This window comes from Solanum stenotomum, chromosome 11 (assembly GCF_019186545.1).
Source record: "Solanum stenotomum isolate F172 chromosome 11, ASM1918654v1, whole genome shotgun sequence".
Lineage (NCBI taxonomy): Eukaryota > Viridiplantae > Streptophyta > Magnoliopsida > Solanales > Solanaceae > Solanum > Solanum stenotomum.
The window spans coordinates 7,083,754-7,095,838 of record NC_064292.1 but is presented as its reverse complement, the minus strand read 5'-3'; the positions used below and the strand labels follow the sequence as shown (position 1 = coordinate 7,095,838).

Genomic DNA, 12,085 nt, shown 5'->3' with positions numbered 1-12,085 from the left:
AGTAGTTTTTTTTCATACTTCAAGGATCTGGTGGGCAGAGAAGTGACTGTGGAATTGAAGAATGATTTCGCTATTCAAGGAACACTACATCCAGTTGATCAATATCTCAACATTAAGCTTGAAAACACGAGGATTGTTGATGAGGACAAGTGCCCCCACATCGTAATTCCTTTTTATTCTTTCTCTTATGTCTTTGTTCTTCTTATTTTTTGTTGTTGATTTCATCTGGGAAAATATCATTTATTGCCTATATTTAGTTTGGACATGCATTACATCTTGCTTCTCTTTCACCTTCTCTATTTGTGCGTGTAGATCTGTTGAAAGCCTCTTTTTGGCCATCTCTTTCTCAATTCAACAATTCTTGAATTATTTCTTTATGCTTTTGGTATGCAATAAAAGAAGTAGATGTTTCTCTTCTATAGTACTGAGGATTTTTGAACCCGATAGTTTTGCTGGAAACTACTAATTTCGATTGGATATGTGAATCGAGCAGGTCAATTTGATGTATTAACTTTTTTGTGTGTATGTGTGATATGGGATCCTTAGTCTATATGGGGATGAGATTTTTCTATCAATACGACTATGATTATCTGTAGCTTTCTCCTACAAATGTTTAAGCTTAGTGTTCGTTCATAGTTTCAAATTGTCATGCTTCATCTTCAATTACCTTTCTTGCTTACTATATGTTTAGTTAATGGATTTATGAAGAACTTCTTTTATCTAAGAAGAATAAATGAGTTTATGTTGGCTACTCTATAAGCAATATGGAAATCATTACTACTTGAAATTTGTTTATGCTAAAGGAAAGTGGACTTTGTTGTTCGTAATAGTGCATACTCTTTGGGAGAATTGTTACACATAGTGCAAGTCATGTACACTCTGTAGACGGCGAGAACTATATTGTTGAGGTATCTTATCATTTCATATTTGACTATTATTTTACTCTCACTCAAATTTTGAGATATTTCATATATCATAGACGTCTTATCTTTGTCTTTTTTCTATAATCTGTATCTTCCATGCCTCTAATGAGGCAAGCACATCTTCACGTATTACACTTTAGAACTGTAGTAGGCAATGCCTTCTAGATATGATAGTTGATAGTTCAATTAGACAAATGTAGAGAATAGACATCCTTAGACCCATTTCGAGGAAGTGAAGTCCACAAAACAGAACACTTTAAAATCAAACTATAACATTTACAAGACGTGACAAAATATAATTTACAGCTAAATATAAGAAATAAAATGTTAAATTACCTTCTACCAATATCATGCTTGGATGATGAGGTTGATATCATACACCAATAGTAGCGATGGAACCCCACGAAAATTTGTTCGACGATTAGAACTACTTACAAGAAACAAGGAAATTATAGAAAACCACTAGAGTTGGAAATAGTGAGAATAATTTGAACAATCAGATATAATCAGTTGACTTGAGAATTAAGAAGAAAATGAAAGTATTTTGCAGGGATGAAGCGTATGAACTTCATATTCAAAATATCTGCCCAATTTCTCCATTTCTCATAGGGTAAGTTGGTGATTTCTTGGTCTACGATTTCAATATTGGAAAACAAATTACACTTTTAAACTATGTTTCATCTTCTGTAATTTGATTGTAAGAGTTTCTTTTACTTTTTCCTTAGCATAACATTATACTTGCTTATATCCGACTCTGTCCATAATCAAATTATGTGTACTACCGATAATTCTATTACAATGTTTTTTGCTTTTGTGTCTCTCAATTTCATCAGGTTTTTTCTGTATCAAACATTTTAGAAGTTACTACATTTCTCTATGTTGTTGTTTATCTTAGCTCTTTGTATTGGTGAGACTGTACTCTCATTGTTTATAATAACCCAAAAGAATAATTGGGTTGCTTCTTCCTTTGCTGTAACTTTGTATAGTCCATTCTACTTATCTAAATATCTATTAAGTCTCTATCATGGTTAAAGTAATTACCTCATGTACCTAAACTTAGCTTGTGGATTTAGGAACCGATGAATGAATTTCTTGCTAACTGTGGTTTACTCTCATGCCGAGAAACCACAACATGACCAAAGTGATGCAAGAATGACGTTCTACGCACTGCTTCAATCAGCTGGCACCTCATTGCCAATATAGACGCTGAAGTACCAATAGTGCACCAGGTACCACAATTTTCTATTTGTTTTGAAATCCCTTTCAGGGTTTATTTCTTCTGAACATTTCTCAACTAATATTACAAACTTTGTTCTCATTGAAGGAGTACTGCATAAGACATATACATGTTTCCTGGTAAAGTCAGACGCAGAATGAAAAAAAGTTATTCAATGTGTTAAACAACAATTGAAACAACGGTATCTGAGGTTAGCACTAATGATTTACTTAATTTCTAAATGTTTTTAGATCCATTGTTCGACATATATTGCGAATGAAGAATCTGAATTACATTATTTTTGTTATAACAATAGAGCGGCAGTGATCTTTATGTGTTTGTCAAGTTATTAAGTATTCAAATGTCTTTTACTTTTAGGGAAATGCATTATCTACCTTTAGCCTAACAGTTCAAGTAAGAAGGTATAAATGAAGAATTCGTTGCATGAAGATGTATATTATTTTGCTTTATTTTAGTTTCCACTAATCTCTATATTATTTTTCTTGCAAATGCAGACTGTGACAATATTTATTCCCCCCCCCCCNTCCCCCCCCCCCCCCCCAACCCATAATAACCTTTTTGGAATTTTATCCTCAATAAGAATGGATGACTCCTCCATCAAGATATATAATCCCCAAGTTGGCCAGGTTCAGCTATTCAGACATTTATTTCATTCTCTCATTTTTGGAATATTACTAATTCACAATTTAGTTTGAATTCATTCACATCAACTATGATCCCTTTCCATAGGTAAAAACAAAGCTCAAAGGACATCATAAGAGAATAACTACCCTTGCTTTTTGAATTCTGTCAACGTGATTATATCTGCAGGAGCAGATTGTCAGGTAAATTAGTTTCATATAAATGTATTTTGAAATTATACAGTAAATTAGGGCCTTTTTCATGATAAATAAACACGTGTCTCATTTTCCTTCAATTTGTGTACAAGTTTTGCACTATCATCTCACAATTCGTGTCTCATTTTGCTTCACTTTGTGTACAAGTTTTGCACTATCATCTCACAAATCTCTATAGATTTGTCTCTCCTCCTCTGTTAAGCTTGGTCTATTTTGTCAACTCTTCTTTGTAGATCTCAACTCTTCAATGGCAAATCCATGTGTTGCTGAGTGTCTTCTCTTTGTGTAGACACTTTAAATCTCTCTGTCAAGATTTCCTCAACATTTTTGTTTGTTTGGGATGCCTTGCCGAAATATTTCCTCATGATTTAAGGTAAATTTACATGTTTCTCAATCTGGCTATTATGACCTATTTTCTCTTTAAGGCTTATTATATTCATCAACTCCCTGATTCTAATATTCAAGGGCTATTTTGGGTCCTTGTACTTCCTGTACTATGCTTCAACACAAAAACACAAGAGCAGAAAACCCAGCATTGTTAACACCTGCAAATCTGCATTTATATCTGCATTTGAACATCAGAATTTCAAAGCTCAAGAGACCATCAGAAGGTTTCAGTGGAAACAACCTAAACTCTTATCTTTCAAGATCAAAATTGGTGAGTTTTCTGTCTTTCTTTTGTGCATCAAAGATTGATCTTTAATGTTTGTGATAATGGTGCAATTTCTGTTTTTTCTCCTTCAAACATTTGAACTTTCCTTTTTTCCTTCATTTGTACTTCAAATTTTGTTAGCAGTTTTCAAGTTGTCTCTATTAATTTCTTTGTTTCTCAAATTCTGTGAGTTTTCTGGATTATATTCTTTTATACTTCGTATAGCCTTAGTAAAAATCCTGCCTCCATCATTGAATTTGGAAATTCACTTTTCTTTGACATGTCATTTTGCTTTCCCCTATTTTCTGAGACAACTTTTATATGTTTCTGTGGCACTTCTAAGGAATTTTGACTGATACATGTAATGCCTTAAAGAAACACCTTTTATTTGTGATAATCATTCTAACATTTGTTGTTGTTACCTTAAGTTTCTTTAAGAGTATTTTTAGATTTTTCGTCAATATCTGAATAATTGTGCACATTTCATTCATTTTAGTGTATGTAGCCATTTATACATTTGTCAGCCATGTGGCTAAGAACAGAATAAGTTTCTGCATTATTGTCAAGCTGCTACCTATATTTTCTTCATTGTTGAAGAGGTTACATCACACATACTTCAGCCATGTCAACTGCTGTTCTGAGTTATTTCTAAACATTTTGTCTGTAAAACGTTTTCCATTTCTCCTAATAACCTTGCACAGAGAGAAGACTGGAGCAGTACTACTGAACTTCTTACTAATCCTCAATTTAATGGGACACAACCAGTTGGCAAATCTACCTCCATCGGAAGTGCAGCTGGTCGATATAATTATTCTAAAAATTACAATCCAATTAGCCATCTAACAAGTCAACTGATATCAGAAAAGAGCAACATCAATGCCAATTTAGAGAAAGAGCTGGTATGTTAGATCCTTCAAATTAATTGTGGTTTTTTGAAAATGCAAAGCTTGGTCATTATAGTTGGTAATCTGCATTTTATGATGCTTCCTAGGGTAATGAGTGCTTTAAGCAGAAAAAGTTCAATGAAGCCATTGATTACTATTCTAGAAGCATTGCACTTTCACCAACTGCAGTCTCTTATGGCAATAGAGCGATCACTTATCTTAAAATCAAAAGGCAAGTTTAGTGCACTTCATTGTTCTTTAAAGTAACGTAAGTATGACTTGAAAATTCGAAATTGTCTTACCTCTTTGTATGCACATGTATTTAGGTTTAAAGAGGCAGAGAACGACTGCATAGAGGCCTTCAATCTGGATGATCACTACATTAAAGCTTATTCTCGCCGTTCAACTACTACGAAAGAACTTGGGAAATTGAAAGAATCAATTGAAGGTATAGTTAATCTTGAAATGTTAGCATATGTGGAACTGTTATATTCAGGTTTCCTGTCTAATGCAAATGTAGCAGCACAGATGCTCAATTTGCATTGAGGTTGGAACCACAGAACCCACAGACAAAGAAGCAGTATGGAGAAGTTAAGGCTCTGTATGAGAAGGTGATCGCTCTATTTAGTTTAGATGCAATCTCTTTTTTGTTTTCCTTAAAAAGAGTTTGCATTATAATAATCTGCAATGACTTCTCTCGCTCTCTGGCCATTCCTCTCGCTTTACGATACCCACTAGAAATAGTCAATTCAACGTCGTTCTTAACACATGTTCTTTTTTTCCTGCAAACTATGTGTATACCAAAGTACTTGCCACTTTTCCTAATACCCAGATGACCACTTGTTCTCTCTCCAACTGTCTCTCTCTTTATATATATAGATAGATAGATAGATAGATAGATAGATAGATAAATAGATAGATATTTTTTACCCTTATTTAGAAAGGACAATACAACTACATGTGTCTTCTTCAAAATTAATGGGGTTTTGGTTGCCAATGAAATTGTGGCAAAAAACAGACAAAATCATTACATTTGGTAGTCAAATGTAATGATTTTGTCTCTTTTTTTACTACCAAATGTAATGATTTTGTGTCTTTTTTGGCACAATTTCATTGGCAACCAAAACCCCATGAATTTCTAACAAGACACATGTAGTTTTTTTGTCCTTTCTAATTTTTATATTTCTAAAATAAAAATAAAAAATTAAATAAGGGTAAGGTAATATATATATATATATTACCCTTATATATATATTACTCATACAACACAAATTTAATAGCCTTCAATTGAAGAAAAACTTTTGCTCCCTTTCTCAAGTATTATTTTTCCCCTTTTCATGTTTTCCCTTTTCCCATTTTAAATTTTTCTTCCAGATTTTGCTTGTCACCAAAAGGGAAAATCAAAATAGATCAAAATTACAATTATTAGTTCGACGTCAATTACTCTGGTATTACATTTCTACTGATATTGCAAATGTAAAGGCCAAAGTAATAGCCTCCCTTATGAGTTTCATGTTTGATGGTTCATGTTTCATGCTTTCTATACTATTCAATCTTTGGTAGATATACCATGGGCCCAACAGTATGCTTTTAACTTGATGCCTAACATGATAACAATATCTGCAGGATAGCTGTTTTTTTTTTGTCTTCTTTTTTGGTTTCTTTTTATTGAAATTTTAAATAGTAGCATGAAAGCTTACTTTCTATCAGAATAGGAAACGTTTTTTGTAGGGCTAAATGGTGCATTTGGATATAAATATGAGAGATTAGCTCTCTTCTGAAAACTGTATCTTCCATGATACTAAGTCATACATAAGCCATCAGAGATTCAGACACAGTATGTTACACATTTTCTGACCTGTAATAATCTGCCAAATGTTTTTCCTATCCTTCTACAGCCAGTTTACAACTTCCTAATTTTTCATGTATGTCTAAATTAACTGATAATTACATTTATGTTTGAGGGATAAGCTCAGTCACCAAAACTTTCCATCCCCTCTTTCGGTGCACTTAATTGTATTCAGATCATCTTATTTAATTTAATCCTGCAGAAGTTTGTACTAAATCTGCCAAAATATATCTGACTTTTAGTATGTGGAGGGCAATTATGTTGTTGCATGTCCCTAATTTAATCAACCCTGTCCATAAAAACAGAAAAAAACAAGGACTTTGACTGAATACTCTTGTTATCCTGCAGATACTACTATTTGGTTAACTATATTTCCTAGAAACATGGTGCTAAGATTGAACATCGACCAAATAGAATTAGCAACATGAGATTGGATTTGCAAAGTTCAAATTGTCAAAATGGGATGCCCACGAGAAAGCCTTGACAAGAAATGTACATTCCAAAATTTGATTTTGGAAGATGAAGAGGTGAGCTCATTATTATATTTTATCTTATGAATATTGCTCTTTTTCTTTTTACCTCATCTGAACATTTTTCCTACGTTTGACTGTTGGTAATTAGCTACAGTTAATCTCAACTTAGTTAATCTCAACTTTGTATAACTCTTACTTTCAAGAATGCCAGATTAAGGCAGTTATGTATGCTGACAAAATTGAGCAGTATGCAGATAAGCTTAAACTCATCAATACCTACCTCATCTCTACTGCAAGAGTGAAAGTTTTGCCAGCTTCATACGGCAAGCCAATACATAAATTTTACTGGATTCTTGACAAAGAAACAATAATTGAACATATCAAACCATTTAATGAAGTTGAAAAACCACTTCCACCGCCAACCAAGCTGAATATCACAACCTTTGACCGCATTTCTCATCTGATGGTTGATTTTGCTGCTGAAATTGGTATATCCATCCTAATAGCTATTATCAGACTAAAATATACATGTTTACTGCTACAGAAGACTTACAACAATTCATTATGTATTATATACGCAGATATACTGGCAATCGTTCTTCGTTGTGGTCCTCAAAAATACGCAGGTCGCAGTCATCATAAGTGTCGAGAAATTACCCTTTGTGACAATCAGTAAGTATAAGATTTCACATTATATTTTCCCATTTTCTGCAAATATTTTGAATCAGTAACTACTTTTTTGATTTGTTTGCTCGCATCATCAATTATCATCTGAGTGCTATCATAGTACTTACTCTTCTCTCCTTATGTTCTCACACTCTCAGGAAAAATCAGTTTCTCCTCACTCTATGGGAGGATTTCGAAGAAATAGAAGGACATGAAATTGCCTCTAAAATGGCAACAGAGGCAGATCTGCTTGTAATCCTCGGAAGGAGTATAAGAATCTCTACTTATCAAGGTACATATGCGCTCAACTTTTTACCAACATAATTTTAGATAATAACAAAACATTATACAACATATGTGTTTTACAGGGTTGTCACTGCACACTAGGTACAATTCCACAATACGTGTGAATCCTAATTACCCACAAGCAGTAGCACTCATCAACTGGTACTCACATTTCATAATTATTGTGTAGCTTTAATTTACATGTAAAGAAGCTACTAAACATATTATTTGTTCTAACAATAGGGCAAAAGAAAACAAAACAATGTTGTGAAGTTGTGCGTCAGAGAAAACCTCAGCAAGCTCATATGTCGCTCCCATGATAGTGACTCTTGCTGGCCAACAAGTTATCTCTATTGCAAAAATCTCATCAACACCTTCTGTAAGTCATACTTGAAGCTTCTCATTTGAGAGTATCCTTATTAATTTTCTCATTCTCTAGCTTTGCCTAAATAATCAAAACTTTCGACAGATGGGAGTGTTCTATGTTGAAGCAGAAATGGCCATATTAGATGAATTTCAAGACTTTTGTGTGCTTGAATGCTCAGGATGCAACTAGAAGAAGCACACAAAGGATAGAAAGGATTTTGAATGTCCAAAATGTAATCGGAAAACAGCATTAGTGCCTCGGTACTATACTTTTGACTTCTAAATTACACTTTGTACAAAATATAGCGTATATTATACAGAAATTTCAAACTTGCCATCATTTCAGGTGTAACTTTCAAATTGATCTTATTGATGGTACTGCTACAACCACAACATCTATCTCTGCTGAATTGGGAGAAAAATTATTGTGCATGACAACAAAAGACATATTTGACATAACTTGCACTAAGGTCATCTCTCATTCCCGCTGCCTACTTGTACACATGTATTGTCACAATACCATATATCTTCAGCACAAACACTTTGCCATATATGCTTTGTTCTAAACTGTTTGTTGTAACTCGTTACATTTACAGCGGCAATTATTGCCTCTTAATTATGTCCATGAGATGTTGTCAAACAAAGTATTCCAAATTCAGCTAAGGGAGTCATCTTGGGCCAGCTCAAATACCACGCATGCAATTTTGTCCTTTCTTTCCTACATGGAAAAAGAACATACTCCACAGAGCACTACTGATAGGAATTCTAAAAAGATAAAGCCTTTGGAAATAAGTGAGGTAGAAGTGATGGCAACAACTACTGCAGCTGGTTCTTCAAATGCGACGCCAAAATTTGAACCACCCACACCAACCAAAAAGGTGTAAAAAGTCAGTCTACATCTCACTTTCACACCAAACTATAGGTCACAATGATGATCAATTCCACATATTTAGAAGTATTTCAAAAAGTGCTAGTAAAAGTCTCTACTTTTAGGTGTAGTTTACTTTCTTTTATACAGGTATCCATATAGTTCCTGTGAGACATTGTAAATCTCATACTTATGTTATAGTGCTTCTTTTGCATTTGCTCTTATCTGCTTTCAAATTTCAGAATTTTGTTATGTTTATGTCTCACATCACATTGGAAAGTCTCACATTAATTGAGGGCTAAAAAATGTCTATCCATGTTCATATCCATGCTCAAATCAATTGCTTGTCAATTTCTTTTTTATTCCTCANTTCAATTAGCTTATTTTAGTTATAACAATTGACCAGCTTCATTACTTCACAGTTAGCAGCAGCTCTTTTGCGCAGTGAGCTCTGTGTCTTTGTCATGTTATTAAGCATTCTAATGTCTTTTATTTTTATGGAAATAAATTGTGAATTATTATCCTACCAACAATTGAATACACTTATGGAGCATCTATACTCTCAAACATTGATTCCAACTATAACTCAATTACCAACTTACTTCAAGCAGTCAAGTTTGTACTCTAATTTTTTACTCCTTGCAACAGCTGAACTCACATCCAATCGAACTGCCTTTCAAAACTAAGAAACAGACTTGGGCTTTTGACATTTTATTATGAGCAATGTTGCTGACATTCATATAAATCACAGTCAAAGAAATCCTTATGTCTGCTGTGTGTTTGTGATACCATAAAACTGTAGCCTTCATTTGCTCTTTCGTTAATGTTTGTCATTTCACACTGCAATGAAAGCCTATTTACATGTTTTTCTGGATAACTTGCACTGCATGCATTCTTCTACATTTGTCTTATTCTACTTTGTTATGATGTCGTACACTATAATACACATTTATCAATAGGAAGAATAGGAACGAGATTTGTGTTTGCTAGCTAACCTCATTCACGATAGACTATTAGGCCATTCACAAAGAGATTCAACAGGGAATCTATCACTTTTATCATGATTCCATGACTTTCTTTCTATTTGATCCCTATATTTAAATTGCTTTGCTATGTGTTGCCATATTTGTAGTTTCTAACAGACTTTAAACTGTTTAATTACAGGAACTCCCTCACTCCATTTTGTCACTTTTGCTTATAATAGGGACAATATAATGAATGACTCTCCCTATGCTATGGTTTTTTGAATGAAGAAGATTAGCTATCGAGAGGCAAACTGCAGCGTCCTCTAAATATGATAAACAATGACATGCTAATCCTATATACCAAAACGGAAACATGTACTATATTATTTTGGTTGTATTACATTAGTTAGTATTTGCAAATCGTTCAAATCGGCATCATACTGATGTCTATTGTACATATTATGAATATTTCTAATACTACATAATATAATATATGATATTATCCATCTTCTACAAATGCCATCACCCTTGATTCATTAATATTAATATTTTTACAACCATAAGATTTTGACTATTGGGCCCGTGCTTGCCACGGGCCTCCCCCCAAGTATATATATAAGTGACAGTTTGATTTTTTTTTATTTATGAATAGCTTATATTAATTTCAGCATAGGATGAGAAAAAGATTGTAGCATTTAGAGTGATTATCATAATATAAATTTGTTCACCAACAAAATTTTACTCGGGAGTCATAAGTGAAACTTAGTTAATTTGCACAAATATATTACTAAATATTTCTTTTAAAGATGAATCATTATGATCACGAAACACTTTTTTTTTCTTCTTTTAACTAAAAAAATTCAACAAAATCATCACAATGCCTTCCATTTTGGGCCACATAGATCAATTCAAGATGTTCTTTTTTCTCACTTTTGATAATTCTATCTTAATTGGACCATCACTTTTGGCATACATATAAAAAAGGTTGTTAAATTTGTTGGCAATCAACATCATATATATATATAATTTATGCTTTTTTTAGTAAATTTTTAATAAAAATATATATTTTAAAAGACGATTTCAATACTTTTTGGCTTCAATCTCTCCGAGAAAAGCATAAAAGATAAATTCAAAAGGTACGATTCCTTCAAGAAAAGCATATAAAGATAATTCGAACGATACAATTTATATGATTATAAAATACAATGATTTTGATGAACTTTATGTTAAATAAATAAATAACAAGACTCCAAAATTTTGCTCTTAGTTTTTGGCTCCAAGGTGAAAATAATGGATACATTTTTGTTCTTTTTTCTTTTTGGTAATACATTTTTGTTCTTTTGCATAAATCTAAATTGAAAACTTAAAAAAACAAAATAAGAAAATTGTATAAAAGATGTTTATTCGTATTCAAATTAAGTACAAGTAGCAAAATAATAATAATAATAATAATAATAATAATATATTAGTGTAATAATAACAAAAATCAAAGCAAATATAACACTATATCAAGACATGCTAAAAAGAGAAAAAATAACAATAACAAAGAGACCAGATAGATATAACCAAAGTCGCAATATGTCACAATAAAAATAAAGTAGAAGATATTATGTTATTTACGCAAGTACTAAATGTGGATAACTCAATGAAATTAGTAAATTAAAGTCAAATTTTAATAAAAGATCTCGATATATTCAATAAAACTAGCTTTTATATATTTCACTGTATCTCATGCATCATATATATATTTCGTACGCCATATTTTAAAATTACACATAAATTATTATCAAGCATAGGTGTAAGGTATATATCTAAAGCTAGAAAAGTTAATGCAAGCTCAAAATAAAGACGAGTGATCTTATTTTGACTGACTTGATAGTTTAAAATAGTTGATAAAGCATTTGAATCCCACACATTATTAAAATGCACATGCTAATATTTTCAATATTTGTTAATGGCAGGTTGCTTTTTTTAAAAAATAATCCAAAGAATATTACTTGCTTCTAGAAAGGGAATACTTTTTTGGATTTTTCACTCAATATTCAAGACTAAAAAAAATAGTAATTACTATTATAATGATA

General features: G+C 32.3%; 2 long non-coding RNA genes and 1 pseudogene across 2 annotated transcripts; all 3 read left to right on the top strand.

The window, feature by feature from the left end:
- The first annotated feature begins 582 nt into the window (after window positions 1-582).
- On the top strand, window positions 583-2,054 carry LOC125844511 (uncharacterized). The gene is made up of 3 exons (XR_007444153.1): window positions 583-908; window positions 1,474-1,533; window positions 1,997-2,054. It is a non-coding gene; the product is annotated as an uncharacterized LOC125844511 (long non-coding RNA).
- Window positions 2,055-2,887: 833 nt separating this feature from the next.
- LOC125844510 (uncharacterized) lies at window positions 2,888-4,759 on the top strand. The gene is made up of 5 exons (XR_007444152.1): window positions 2,888-2,984; window positions 3,230-3,369; window positions 3,579-3,654; window positions 4,350-4,547; window positions 4,640-4,759. It is a non-coding gene; the product is annotated as an uncharacterized LOC125844510 (long non-coding RNA).
- A 2,005-nt stretch (window positions 4,760-6,764) lies between these two features.
- On the top strand, window positions 6,765-10,507 carry LOC125844501 (replication protein A 70 kDa DNA-binding subunit B-like; annotated as a pseudogene).
- Window positions 10,508-12,085: the final 1,578 nt, after the last annotated feature.